Genomic DNA, 15,039 nt, shown 5'->3' with positions numbered 1-15,039 from the left:
CACTGTTCCTGGATCAGCCAACTGCTTCCCAAGCACCAATGGGTACTAATCTAAAAGACTGGCACGGGGATGAGATAACATGCTCCTTATTGATAACATCACCAACAACACCCAACTCTTTAAGTGAAAACAAACGTGAAATCTCTAACGATGCTATAAATTGCACCGCTTATAGAATAAATCTAAATGCATCAGGATTTTAAAATTAGGAGCGGAAACGCTCCCCAGCCTAAATGCATACAGCTTCCAGTCTGCCTGAGTCCCTGTGCCTCCTCTGTCCATCAGGCTGGCTCCGCACTTTCAGGAGAGCCTTGCCAGCACTGGGAGACCCAGGTGGTACCCGGCTGTGTGAACGTGAATGCTCAGGCCTAGACCCGTGGTGGGAAATCAAGGGAATTTGGTAGTGTCTTTCAATGACGACAGAAGTGTTGAAATCTGTATTTGGTGCTCTCACCAGGCAGCTGACAGGTGTTCAGCCTTTAAAAAAGCCCAGTTTTTTATTTAGCTTTCTTTAAGACCTAATTTTAGACTCCTGCTTTCGAAAATGTACCTTGCCAACCTTACCACGTGTAACTAAACACGTATTTTGCCATTTACCTCATACTCAAGAATTTCATTTCAAAACATCACTTTTTTATTTTAAGATGTGGGAAATAATACCAATTTTTAGGCTACCCATTAATTATCAGAGAGTCATTAGTAAGGATTTAATCATTATAACAAATAATCCAAAGGCTTATATGTCTAATTAAGCATATGTGCCTAACAGTTTCCAGGGAATGACACATGCATGTGCCTTGCAATTCAAGTAGATCCGTATATCTCACTGAAGCACAAAATGAGAGTTTAACTGGGACCAAACTCATAGCAGGGCCAAACTGGCCCGGGACCAGAGACTTCAGTGGAATAACTGAATGGCCCTCACCCTGGTTTCTTCCTCAAAAGAGTTCTGGGTTTACATTTTTACATTAACAAGGCATACAGATATTTACCATTGGTCAGAGCTAATTCTATCCCAGTATAAAATACATGCTGTAATTAGTGCACGGTGCCATCTTCTTCACTGAATTCGTTTTAAGCTGTTGCTACATCTACGCAAGTTAAACAAGACATAGGTTGGACTGTAACGGGGTGATCTTCCAGCCTACGTAAGGCTCAAACTCAGTGCACCACAAGCATCCTCGCAATTCCTTGCCTGTTTTGTCTAGCTGGCAGGTATTTTGGGGCAAGAAGAATCCCTTTCTAGATGCTTGACCACCGCCTAGCATTGCAGGACCCTGCATTCAGCAGAAGCTTCTGAATGCCACCTCTGCAGTCACGGCTTATTTTATATTTTGCCGCCTTTTCTCAAGTAAAGACCACTCAAGGTTTTCGTGAGAGCAGCTCAGAATACTGTTGCTTGTCCAGGAATCATTTTGGATCAAAAGGGTTCAAGTGATTCACTGAACTGCTAAGCATTTTGAAGCTTACGCACCACTAGACATAATAAACTATCATAACACTGCTTAGTAACTAATGCAGAGAAGACCGTGTGTCACTGCATTATGGAAGGGGCACACAACCTTTTGCCAAGCATATGAGGATAGCTGGATGTCTGTGAAAGCCAAGAGCAGGCAGACTAGCCAACCCTTTGCATTGCCATAAGGAGGGTAAGTTCACACATCAGCAAGTTTATGCTGCTTGCTAAATAGCCGAGTCAAGGACTTGGCAAACCAAAACACCAGGTACTGGCATCCTATCAAATGAAAAATCTGATTGCCAGCTCACAGCCTCACCATGTCTATGCTTTCAGAGCTTGTACAGAGACATTTTCCTCTGTAAGACCATCTCTCTGCTGTGCTGTGGGCGATTTGGGCATAGATATATATGCTGAACCTGGTGCATTTCTGCCTGGATTTCAGGCCCCCATCACCATTTCACCATCTGGCATGCACACAGTGCTGCCTGGCCCACATGCAGATGATGTGCACATTTTTTTCCTCACCACAACATGGAAATCCAGAAATCTATGACAAAGAGCAATTTTTAAAATACTTCAGTTCTGCTCCAGTAAAATTTGTAAATATAAATGGAGATGGTGTCCCAGGAAACTGAGGAGTAAAGTAGACTTCGTCTGCAGCAATTCTGCCCAGTGCCGTGCAGCTCCAGCCATGGACACAATTTGATACAAGAGGCTGGAGGGCTACCGCAGGGCAGCACCATGCATGAGGCTGAAAAACCCTGCTTGGGACCCTGAGAGCTGCCAATTCAAGAGGCATGCAACCTACCACATAATCAAAGGCAAGGTCCTCTGGCTTCTTTTCAGGTGGTCTTGTCACGATCAGCCCTACTATAGACTGGGGACAAAAGGGAAACCACCTCTTCTGTATTTTGGCAGGATGAAAAGTTGCTCCTGTGGCACTTGCTCTGGGTGCATGTAGTTCAGATTATGGTACAAAGCTATTTTGCACTTCTCCCTCTGCCCCCAGCACCAAGGAAGAGCTAAGGGACTCCCTGTCCCTGGTGTCTGAGGTCCTCAGCTGTGCTTGGAGGGCATCAGGAATGAGAGGGTATGACGCTTGCAATGGGGGTGAGGCTGGCGCTTGCAAGATGACTATCCCCTTGGCTAGACCAAAGCTCACTGAAAGACTTTCCATGAAGACTGCAGGTGATTTTTTCATTTGCTTTAGTAGGAAAATTTGGAAGCAGGCCCAGAGTGAACGAGGGTTTGCAGCACAGAAGCTTGATTATCTGCTTTACTGGTCAAGACCGAGGCATAGCAAGCAAGACTTCCGATCTGAAATCTCAGTTTGTGGAAAAGAGAGAGCATAAAGAATGAAGGAAAATTTAAATAAAACATAGTCAAAAGAAAAAGGACACCGGGCAGTAGGGTCTGTCACCCTGGAGACTCCTTTGAAAATCCCAGCCAACCTTTTATTCAGGATTAGAAATGCAGACTTCAACTAGCTATTGCTGGAACTAAGGCCAGGTCTTCAAACAGCTTTAGCAGCAGCTCTAGTACTCTACCTCTAAGTATTACAGGAAATACTAGATACAGCAGAGCAACACAGAAATTAGGCCTATGTAAGCCATGGCAAAAGAATCCACTGAGCTTGCTTCAAGGGTGCAATAAAACCAAGGCATGCTGCCTCTGACGCTACAGCACTGGTCTAGCTGTGAGTGCAGTGCCTCTCCCCTTCCTTGATCCAGACGCTCATTTCACTCCCCTGTACCTCTCTTTCTCCTGTTGCAACAGGAGGAGGACAATCGTATAGAGCGGAAGACTTGGTCATCTGTAGTCCTCTAATATCAGCAGATGCACAGTGCTGCAGTAAAGACAACAGCACGATTAATAACCGAAATGACGCCTGTAACTGAATACCATGACGACAACAAGCATGCCATTGCGAAAATATTATTCATGTGCCAGGTAGATAATTACAGACATGCACCAGTCTGGGAGCATTTTATGTAGTGGTGATAAGATAGTAGCAACAATAAAGTTAACTGTGTCTCCACTAGCTGTTAAAAGGCTACTAAAGAAGAAATGGGGTTCTTTGACCTGTGGCATTCCAGATGTCTCTCAAGATGATCAGAATGGTCTCTTCCAGCCTTTAAACCTTTGTCGGACTCCACAAATCTGCCACGCATAGTAGTTGCAAGCATAAAGCTTAAGAATCCTTTCTCCTGTGTGAGAAAAGCACCCTTCTCAACCAAAACGCATAGACATATGAAGTCAACGTGACTTAAGCACGTGCCTGACAGTAAGTATGTCCTTAAAGGTTTTTCTAAGAGAGTCCTAAGCCTTTACTTAAGTGACCTGTGGTTTGCTGACCACAATAACACATAAAGGCAACAGCATTGCCCTATGCACTGAAAGCTGTTACAGCTGGGATTTGAAAATCTTGTCTGTAAAAGGCAAAGAGGCCCAGCGCAGACCTGTCAGTGCAACCACACTGCTTATTTCATGGCTTTCCCTTTGGAGACCAGGTTGGCTGGACCAATATAAAAGTGGAGCAAAAAAAAGTAATGGGCAAAAGAGAAAATAGGAGGAGAAAGCAAAACAAAACAAAAAAGAATAAGAGGTAAAAAAGAAAGAGAAACAATTAGGAAACAGTCAGATGCAGCCAAAGAAGGGTGTTGGCTTAGGAAAAGAATACAGCTGAGGGAAGTGTATATGGTGCTGTGTCGGGGTGTGGGGGGGGGGGGTGGGGGGGAAGGCAGATAGGCTGGTTCTTGTTTCAGGAAATGAAAAAAGATTGGGGAGATTTGAGTTCAGTTCCTCCTTCTTCCAGAAGCTGGACAAATTCATTGACCATGGTTAATGAGCAACTTAGATGTCTCATTACCCCTACAGCAATTGTGACTTGGATGCTTAAGCATCTGTAAGGATCTGTTCCCTCAATTCCCTCCCTGTAAGGAACGGGTACAGAGCGAAGTGTTTTTTTCACCCCAGAGGGATTTCAGGAAGATAAATGCCTACCTGTCTAATGCACAGGCAGCTTGTACAGGTACTAAGTGATGGAGGGGCAAGTGGTGGGGACATATTACAAGGGGAAATCTGGTCACAGGCTAACATGACCTGGCATCTGTGATGCTGACAAGCATCACCACCTGCACTACCATCACCAACTAGCTGTGCAGATGCAGGCACAGAACAGGGCACAGTAGCAGGGCACCTCAGCATCCCCAAATGCAAACTGCTTAAATTTATGTCAGCAAATTGAAACACATTTGTAACCACTGAAATATGCAGAGGTATCTTATGTTTGCTAAAGGACTCCTGTTCTCTTGGAGACTATTTTCTTTCACAGTTAATATCCAGCTGGAGACTTTTAGTTCTGATGTAATCAAAACATTCACGAAGTTTATCAAAGAACAGCTTCAGCCTCTATCCAAGACATTCTCAGAAACTAGCAAGAATTTGCAAAGAAATCCCAGGGAAAAATGTTATACTCAAGCAGAACATATTTCTTATTCTTCTCTTGTCATTTTCTAGGCAGGTTCTTCATTCAAAGCTGGTCTGTTTCTCATTGTTTCTGGGCTGCCCTGTGAGAATGCAAGGACAGAGGACAACGGGACAGAAGATGGGCAGAGAAGGCTGAAGGCCGTGCCATCAGGGGTGGGTGCTGAGCACTTCACAGGGGACCACTGCTGGGCCTCCAAACAAGCACGAGGATCTGGGCGCCAATGGCTGAAGTAGAATGTGAATAAGAAGCATTCCCAGATGTGCAATCTTTAGGCTGAAGTCTCATAGGTCTTTGAATCTCAGGTGCTGGTCCAGTGCCAATTGGTCAATTTTTTAAGTGGGAAACCTTCCTCAAGGAGACGCTGCTTTATGTTATTTTCTTTATTGTGCCCATCTGCTGAGGTGCATATTCCCTCCTTCCTAGCATTGACTCCAGCTCTCCCATCAGCTGCTGTTTCGTTCCTGTTCCAGACTCAAGAGACTTGTGTTTCAGGTTAGTGACATGACCCTCAACAAATCATATTTTCTCTAGTTTTATTCCAACTCTTTATCTATCTTTCCTTCAAGCCTCAAGCTTCATGTGCCAGACGACTGAATGTCAGGAGAGTGTTTCTGGGGCCCCGATGCTGATAGCGCACTACTCAGGCCAATAAGGTAAAATTTGCTCCCAGGAAGAGGTAACTCGGTCATAACTAGACTTCACAACACAACAGGCGTGCCATCCTAGTACCATTCCTCACAGGAGTCACTGCTTCTTTCTTTGGTACATCCCTTTAAAGTTGGGTGCCGAGAATGAGTGCTTTCAGCTCCCTTTCTATTGAGCTTTGCTGCAGCTAAATTTCCTGATACTGAAGTGCCTTTCTTCCTCCTGGGGCTTCTCCAGTTTTGCAAGGATCCCACAATCTTTAATTTAATTTTCTTTCTACCTGACTTTAGATGCTGACACTTGCAGTCTGGTACCCCTGAGGAATCAGTGTAAAGGATTAAGTCCTTACTCTACACCACTGTCTGGAAGCATCTGTCTCCCCTGTTGACTTCAAGCCCCCAAAATCTGCCTGGCCCAGAGCAAGAAGGTGCAAATCCCTGCCCCTGGAGTGTAGGCCAACTCTGTTTTTTCCCCTCAGCCAGATTCGGCACAGACATGGTTACATAGCTGCAGGAACAACTGCTTGCACTGCAGCTTGAGAAGCAGGCTCAGAGTCTTTGCAGAACTTCTGGGCAGAGATTTAGTCCAGGAAGCTTCTGAGCCCTATGCCAATTACATGCAAAAGACATTCTCAAATTAACCGTGCAGGAGCATTTGGCCACATCAGTAAATTTAGCATCAAGTTTCTTGTGCCCATTGCTTTTGGAGATAGATTTGCCATCAATACTCACTGCGAGGCCCAAGATAGCCTTACTGTAAACATTAACTATGTTCTAAAACTTTACATCCTGGCACTGTAATTATGCTTGAATACGTTGCTTCGTTAAGTGCATGCAGCTTGATACAGCACATTAATCAAACAGCACAAAAACGCTCCCATCACCATGTTGTGATATTGTATCATTGCTCTAGCTGTCCACAAATTTTGATATATCTCACAAGCTTATGCTTAAATTTTCTTCAAAGAGAAATTGTTCTCAAAGTCCGGGCTTTAATAACTTAGCGTTGAGGGTCAGATTGAATTTAGAGACGTGACTATCAGCACAGAGGTAAAGAGTTTTCTCTGCTATGATCTTCAATACTGCATGCAAAGATCTTCAGAAGTAAAGGTTTGATCTTCATTTCAGACTTTGCTTATTACAGAAAACACATTTGTTTCTCTATGGCAAAGTTAGCTCCAGGCCTTTAATAATGAGAGAGAAACATGAACTACACAAAGTTTCTGTGGAGAGTCCAGAGCAAAGCTGCCTAAAAATTTGGAGTTGTGCTTAAATTGTTAAAAATCAAAGCTCAGATGTGAAGGTTGCGTCCAAATCCGAATACCCCTGAAGTCCTGCAACTTTTCAACCCATTATGTGTTTGGGGGGGGATGATCTCTCACAACACTGTCAGTTTTTGAAAACAGGACCCGAGCATTTATTCAGTCCTGCAGTTTTAAAATACAGACTGGCCTTTATCCATCAAATGCACTGAAGCATGCTCACACCCTAACATGTCCTGCAGGGGCTTTTCTGAATCAGGACCAAGAAGCAACTTAGACCTCAATATAAATGAGATAGCTAATCTGTCTTGCAGCTACTTTTTTTTCTTTTGTCGTCCTGTGCATTCCTAAAACTAACAGAAAAACAGTGGTGTGTGTATATAAGCAGCCTTGAATCAGTGCTGTTCGGCTGTGTTCTTATGTTACATTCTTCTGTGCTACATACAATTTCCACTAGGACATTTTGTCCCCAGGCTTCATCAGCCAGTCTATTACATCCACCCCCCCCGCACCCCCGCCTCCCTCTGGTTGCATAACTTTAGCCAGGATGTTAAATTAACTCTCTTCCAGATGAGTTTGACATAATCTTATTTACTTTCATAGCGCATATGCCAGTATGCAAATACATTACTCAGCACTATCAACTCTGCACTTTCACCAGACTATTACTCTTTGTTTTTTTAATGATGGTTCACTAGATACCAGACAGGAACATTGCTGTGCCAAACAGCAGAATACTCTTGTCTAGCAGGAGAAATCTGGTGACATGAGACAACTAAGTCTGCTGGCACTTGTAAAGGTTTATGGCCAAGCAAGGAAAATAACTTGCTTCCCACCTCAGCATCTCACTCCTACTCCTTAAAAATCGGGTCGTGTTTTTATCTTCTGAGGCATATGTCAAAGAGCTTCTCCAGATCTCCAGGACATGGGCGGCTAGATGGTAAAGCTGTACACATTGACTTTGCATCTAGCGGTGACACAATGTCTATGTTTAAACAACTTCCCAGCTGCCTTCTGACTCTGTGGCAGGGCAAGGCCGTGCTCACACCTCACTTGTTGTGCCTGTGTTTACCACGAGAAGGAAAGCCAGGTACAGAAGCCGAAATAAGAGCTAGATAACCAGGAGCCCCATGTCCACATGAAGGTCCATCCTGGGATCAAGGGACACACATCACCCATGGTGGTGAGGTCAGTCCTTAACAGCGCTGCTGCCCACACACAGGCAGCAATGCCAAACACAGCCGTGCATGAGGAGGCAAAACCAGGCCCAGGCATTTGTCTTGCAACGGAGGTAACGTCTGGGTGAAACCTGGGTGGGCTGCACTGTCAAAACCACGGGCTCATGACTGATTCATCTGTCTACCTGAGGAGCTCAGGCTGACACAAACACGCAGCCACAACCAAGCTAAACATGAAGCGTAAGCAAACCCTCACTCTAATGCGAGGTATAAGGCTTTGTAGCCCACTGTAGCTGTCCCATTTTATGCGAGGTAAAGAAATCACAAAAAATGCTGGAGAAACCGGATCAAAGGAGACTTTCTACAGTCTTGCTTTGTATCTGCTGTGGCCTGCCATGGACTTTCAGGGTGCAAAACTGCACTTGGAGCTACACTTTGTAATTGATCCCAACACAGCTAAATGCACAAATAGGCACAAAAAGAATTGAAAACAGCATTTCCAGACTGGAAAACAAAGGCACAGCAAGTAAACACGAGGAAGTGAGAAGTTCAGCTTAAATGCCAGAGAAGCAAATTGTGCGAGTTGCCTTTCTGACTGCTGTGGTGGGTCTGGGGATGATCATGGTCCTGCTGGGCTGCCCATCTTCTTGCAGAGGCTGATGCACGCTCACGGGTTGCTGTCTGCTAGGGGAAACCAAAGCCCTGGGAACAAACTGAGACACGAAACAGAGGGCAGGTGTCCACAGGCTGCCTTCAGAGCTCCACAGGCTCAGGCAACTCTCTGGCTATCGAAGGAGAAAAAAGCTCATGTTGTCCTTATTTCTTTTGCTAACACCTCAACATGGAATGACCAATGTGCAAATAGAGAAGAGGCTCTTTGACACAGTGAGAAACACCACTCTAGCTACCCAGTAAATACTTTGATTTTAATAGGGCTCTGGCCTAACTAACCATATCTGACACCAGTCTCTTTATGGCAGAGTTAAAAATAACACAAGACCTTTCACCTGGAATTAGCATTTCTACTATTTTTAATTGTTAACAAACTTGGAACTACTAATTCTTTGATGCCGGAACTTGCTGTGTTTCTTCTTGAAGTGAGGGAGGGAAGTCTATTTTTTTCTACAGGCTCATTTTTTTCTCTCTCTTTGTTTCATGTCTGATTACGTTTAGCATGGATGTTTCTGATATACTCACATGCCAAGAAAAAGTATTACTTTCTTTTATCCTTGAACAATCCAAACTCATATTTAACAACTGAAACTTGGCATGCTGATCAGTTTTCAATAACGGCTACATATGCTTTGCCAGGGAAGTATATTTAACTAGGGCTGAACTATCTGTTCTTGAAAAACTATCAGACTTGTATGGTATGTCCTTTTCATCAAGTAAAGGGCCTTCATCTTGCAAACACCTATGCTGTGAATGACTTGAGAAAGTCAATTTAGTGTAAAAACAAATAAGCAAAAAAAAAGTGTGGTCTTACTCTATGCCAGTTATCCCAAATTGTTAATCTGGGTTAAAATAATATCTCAGTGGGAAAGGAGTGAAAAATCTTTCAGATGTAACTGAAGCATAGCTACAATGTCCCTAAGTACTGCAGCACATCATACAGACATAGGGAAGGGGGTTGATCACCTTCTCTAAGACAGCAAATATCCATAAAGAAGCTTTAGGGTGCCTTCTGTTAAGAGAACCAGGAAAAAAAAATGGTAAAGCAGAAAGCTTGAGGAAGGAAAGCAGAGACCATCTGTTTGGCCAACTGCACTGTAATGGGCTAGAAATTCCAACTCAGCTATAGCAATTTCAGAAGGGCACGGCCAAGGCATTTAATTTAGCAGGATGCCTTATTTTCAAGGCTTATAATTAGATACAGTAGCAAACTAACAAAAAAGGGCACTGCTTAAAACATGCTTCCACTTTGAGGAAACAGAAAACCAAATTCCAGCTTTCAAAGTCAGCCTTCGAGGGAAGGGAAGGGAAGGGAAGGGAAGGCAAGGCAAGGCAAGGCAAGGGAAGGCAAGGGAAGGCAAGGCAAGGGAAGGGAAGGCAAGGCAAGGCAAGGCAAGGCAAGGCAATCCAGGACTGACACATCCTGTGGCTTTGATTCTGCTCAGAACTTGCAGCTCCAGCCTGTTTCCAACCCAGAGCCGTCAGAAAATGTTGTCCTACTGGGGGTAAACAACTGATACCCACAGACTGCATCACAAAGCAACAGCCCCTAGTAGGGCTGGGAGGTACCTCAGTACCAATAGCCCCTTTTCAGAGGGAGGAATTGCTAGGCACAAGCCCTTCATAGGAAGTCGCCCTGTGAAGCAAGGACAGAGCCCAGCTCAGACTTTTGTTCCTTCAGACCCCATTACTGTTCAACTTCAGCTCTACCGTTTTCTGTTGTCGGAAGACTCAGCTATCAAGAAGCTCCCACACGTGAACCGGACTCTAACACCAACTACTAGTCAAGATCTAGAAATTGTACTGTAAGGTCCACTCAGATTTCTTTGAAACTTAACACTTATAATGTCATTTATTTTACATGCATTACTCAGTCTCCAGTAAACATTAAGAAATTATTGCAGGGAAGCATCTCCCAAAGTAATGTTTTCATTTCTGTATAGTCCCATGTACCATAACCACCTCACACTCACTCTTGCACTGGCTACCCCATTGAAAAGGTAAGGTGTGGAAACAAAATATTACGAGTTTCTCTCTGGCATCAGTTTTCATACACTGCCAATCCACAGAGAGACCAGGGAGGTCTATCACAGAACGGGGGTAAGGTTGGCAGAACCTGCCAGGATTCCTGTGGGATGCAGGAGAGGAAGAGCAACTGCTCATCTCCAGTTTTCCACTGCCCTGTTTTCAGCAAAAAAATAGCACTACCATTGAAGTCAGTATCAACCAGCCTGACCATCTTCTCTTACTAATCAGTACAGCTTCACTGATTTCAGATTATCTCAGCCAAAGATCCACCACACAAAGCACCGTCCCGTTCCCTTCTCATGTCTTTTGCTTAACCCAGTTCCTGTGGATTCCCTACAGAGCTCCAAGAAAAAACAGAGAGTAAGGCTGTGAGATAGCACATTGATAAGACCTTCCAAGACAGGATATGTGTGGGTGAAGAAAGGAGCTAGACCTTCTTCACAGCCCATTTTTTATCCTTTCCCTGCCACTGTTGGAAGCTGGCATTTGAGTAAGCTTGCTCCCTCCCACAAACGGCTCACTCCTGGAGTGAAGTCATAGGTCTGTGCTTACTCCATCGTCTATTGACATGGAGATGACTGTGACTCACAGGTTCAACACTGTGACTTGACTGCTGCATGATATGCTGGAAAGTTTTCCTTTTCTCCAGAATTTCAGTAAAAAGTACTTATTCACATCATAGGTAATATGTTCTTCATTGTCTATTTCACTCTTCTGTCTACTCACATTTAAAATTGCTCTAGGCAGTGCCATGCAATCACTTTCCTACAACAACAGAAGCTTGCTTCTTTTCCTCACAGTACTACACCTAGCACAACACCTCCTGGGACAATTAAGGTCTAGAAACGGGGTCTAAACTAACAAGCTCACTAGACCTTGGTAAATGACCACCTGTCTATCAAGCTGTGGTAACATGGTGCATGTGGTCTTTAGTCTGCCTTAACCATGAAAGGAAAAAAGAAAACACCGTCACACCGACTTAGTTCAAGACCAGGTCAGACTAATAATGCAGATTATGGTAGATTGGCAGACATTTTGTAACTCACAACAGCAGTAAATGCACGTGGGAAATGGTCATCCCTGCGCACCTGATGGGAAGGACCATACAGAGCTGCAGAAACTGGACAGCTTTCCTTCATGTGCTACTCTCTCCTGTGCACCAAAGATCTCAGACAAACGGTTTGCTGATGAATAAACCCTCCAGCAGCACGGAGGCTGCTCCTGATGGCTAAATAAATGCTTTTTGTACTAGCAAAGTTAACACAAATGTGGCAGAAGCTAACAAAATAAGCAAAATTAATTAGCACTGAACTGATAGAAGCCACATTTTAACAAATGTGGCAGCACTAAAGCATCCTCCATTCCCAAACAACATTACTAACCCAGCCCTTGCCTTAAATTAAATACGAATAGTTAAATATTTCATTGATAGTATTTACATTTTCTGTGTGACATTTTGAACTACTGAAGCTGCCTGCTTCAGGTGCTTCCAACACACTGGGGCCTTGACCACTGCTAAGCATCTGGCCAGAAAACTAAACATTTGTCCTTCAGAGTTATGTTTTCAGCCACATTTTCTGACCAGAAAACTAAACGTTTGTTCTTCACGGTCATGTTCTCAGTGTGTCCACATAACACTGTGGGACACAAAACTTAGATAAGTATCTTCCACATTCACATGGACTGTGCAGAAGGGAGTCACAGATGGCTGAGAAGACCTTCTGTGAAACACTAGTGCTTGGAAGAGAAATGAGTTAATGACTTTGATAGTCGTCTGGTGCTCCACAGCCCTGGAAGGGCCATGTGTCTACGTCCCTTTGACGGCAGCTGCGCTGAAGGCCCCAATGATGAGCACACACAGAGCAGGCACGCTAACTAGCAGCAACAAAACTGCTGTGATAAACACCTGCAGCAGCCAGAGAGCTGTGGATACCAAAACCGAGGAGAGGGCTGGAACGATGTGAAGGATATAACACAGCAACAGAGGGAAACTAAGTCAAGAAAAGTTCAGAATGACTGTCTGGAGACACCTCCTTGTCATGTCATTTATTAGGCTAAAGGAAATTTTAGCAACCCACAGCTTTTGAGTCACTGTAAAGCAGACAGTCCAAAGAACTGGGATGGGGAGGGAGCTCATGTGCCCTGATGCATCTTCTTTGTTCTGCAGTCTTTTTGCACATCACGCTTCCACTGTAACCAAGAAGACAACTGACAACTGTAACGGTGCTCCAGGCTGCTCTTAAGAAACATCATGTGCACCCATCTGGATGCCTGAAACACACTGGGTCTGTCTTGGCAGTCATACTGTAAAACTTCTCCCGGCTTCCATAGACTTGGGCACAGATGGAGATGTTGCCACTCATTTCCTGTGCACGGTAATCTGATTGCTGAGAGTCAAGCCAGTCTTTTCCAAAGGGAAAGAAATAGGAGTGAACTCAGTCAGCAGTACTTGGCAGGGTAGTTGTTAGGGTATCAGGGGCTCTGCCTGACCCACAGCTTCACCAGGCAGTTGAGGAGGCTCCTCTCACCCAAAGTATGACAGCTTTGAGATAAAAGAGGGGAAGCACTTTCTTCAAACAGATATGTTTAGCTATCAAAAGAGGAAACTGCAGAAAATTCGGGGGGGGGGGGGGTGGAAGTAAAGAAAATGTGGACCTGGGACAAGCTCGGAGAGTGAAAACAATGTAAGCAATATCTGCAAAGGAGAGGCAGTGCATAGGAGGCTCAGAGACACAAGGAAGTAGCCTGGAGAAAAAGCTCACAGAGAAACTGCATATATTGCATGGAACAGATTTGCAATGATGAGGTTTCCGCAATTTGGCAGGGCTTACTTGCAGAGGAAGGTCTCAAAGAAGGGGCTCTGGAATTAAGTGAATCTCTTCTCTCTCCAATATCAAATACACTGCATACACTAACTTCCAAGAGATCTCTACCTGTGAGCACCTCATGCCTGTTTAAAAGATGGCAGCCAGGAACTGCAGTGTTTCAAAAGCTTTCAGAAGACCTCTACCACCTGCCAGGTCTAACCTCCTGCCTCCGACAGGCCCAGACCTGCGCTACAAGTTTCCCACTCACCCCTTCCCACTTAGGCACATCATCTCTGCTCAGGCTTACGGTGATGGAGACCTGCCCAGATGCCACGGCAGGTCCAACAGCTGATTATCCACATTCCAAAAAAGAAATCTGATTTGAATTTGCATAGGTCTCACTTCCAGATGATGGGTCTTGCTAGGACCTCACCAAGTGAATTAAGACTCCACTATATTCAGAGACATCTTCCTTTCCTTTACAGTCCAGTCACCTCGTAATATTTCCTTTGTTCATGACCAAAGCAGAGTGGGAGTTTTAGGATCTCACTGTATTTCTGTGACAAAAATGCGAGCATTCAGACGAGGAGCCACAGGACTTACATGAACATCCTTTGCGATGGCCAAAGTTACAAAAAAATACAGAGCAGGACCAGCCCCTTTTTAGGTGATGAAACACGGAGCCACAGCTACACACACATGGATTTGGCCATACAGAAGGTGTCACTGTCTGGTTGAGAAGCTTTTAGTCACAGAAAAATCTAGCTTACCTTTTAAAATTACTTCTGGCACTGAAGACCAGAGCTGCCAGTATTGTGATATGTCCTGCGGCACAGGCCAGCTCCCTTTTGCATGGAATGACCATGCAAACTCGCCTAGTCCCCACCCTTAGCCCACTGGACTCCTTAAGCTCACCCTATGGTTTCTGAACACAGAGGCAATTTAGTGCTTTAAATAGGTTTCTAGGCTCACTCTTTCTCTCTCCCTCCTGGAGACAGACCTACACTCCTAATTCAGCTGGTAGGCTAGGTGCCCTCCACTGAGTCAGTACCACCTATTGTGTAAGACAATGGATTGTAAAGCAATGTAGAAGATTTTATCAATAGAAACACTCTTTGGCAATCAGACTTCTGAGGGTAAAATCATAGATTCAGCTGACAATGAGTGTGTCTTTGCTCATGGGATGCCAGCATCCAAAATTATTAACTGGTGTAAATACCCTACTATATCTCAATTGCTTACGCATTTATTCATAGCCTTGGCTGCACTGGTTCTCCTAAGTACCATAACCGTGCTACAAAGAGTTTAACTTACTCAAGGAAACTTTAAAGGAGTTCGGAAACAAATACTTCTTTTTTAAGTTTAGCTGTATCATTTCTCCACAAATAGATGGTATTATGCCTCCCATTTAAAAAAAAAAAAAAAAAGTTGTGAAAACATTAATGTTGCAAAATCAGGCACACAACATTGTGTGCTAACAAACTGGATGTGCCAGAACT

Source organism: Gymnogyps californianus, chromosome Z (assembly GCF_018139145.2).
Source record: "Gymnogyps californianus isolate 813 chromosome Z, ASM1813914v2, whole genome shotgun sequence".
NCBI classification, from domain to species: Eukaryota; Metazoa; Chordata; class Aves; order Accipitriformes; family Cathartidae; genus Gymnogyps; species Gymnogyps californianus.
This window is presented reverse-complemented; position numbering follows the sequence as displayed.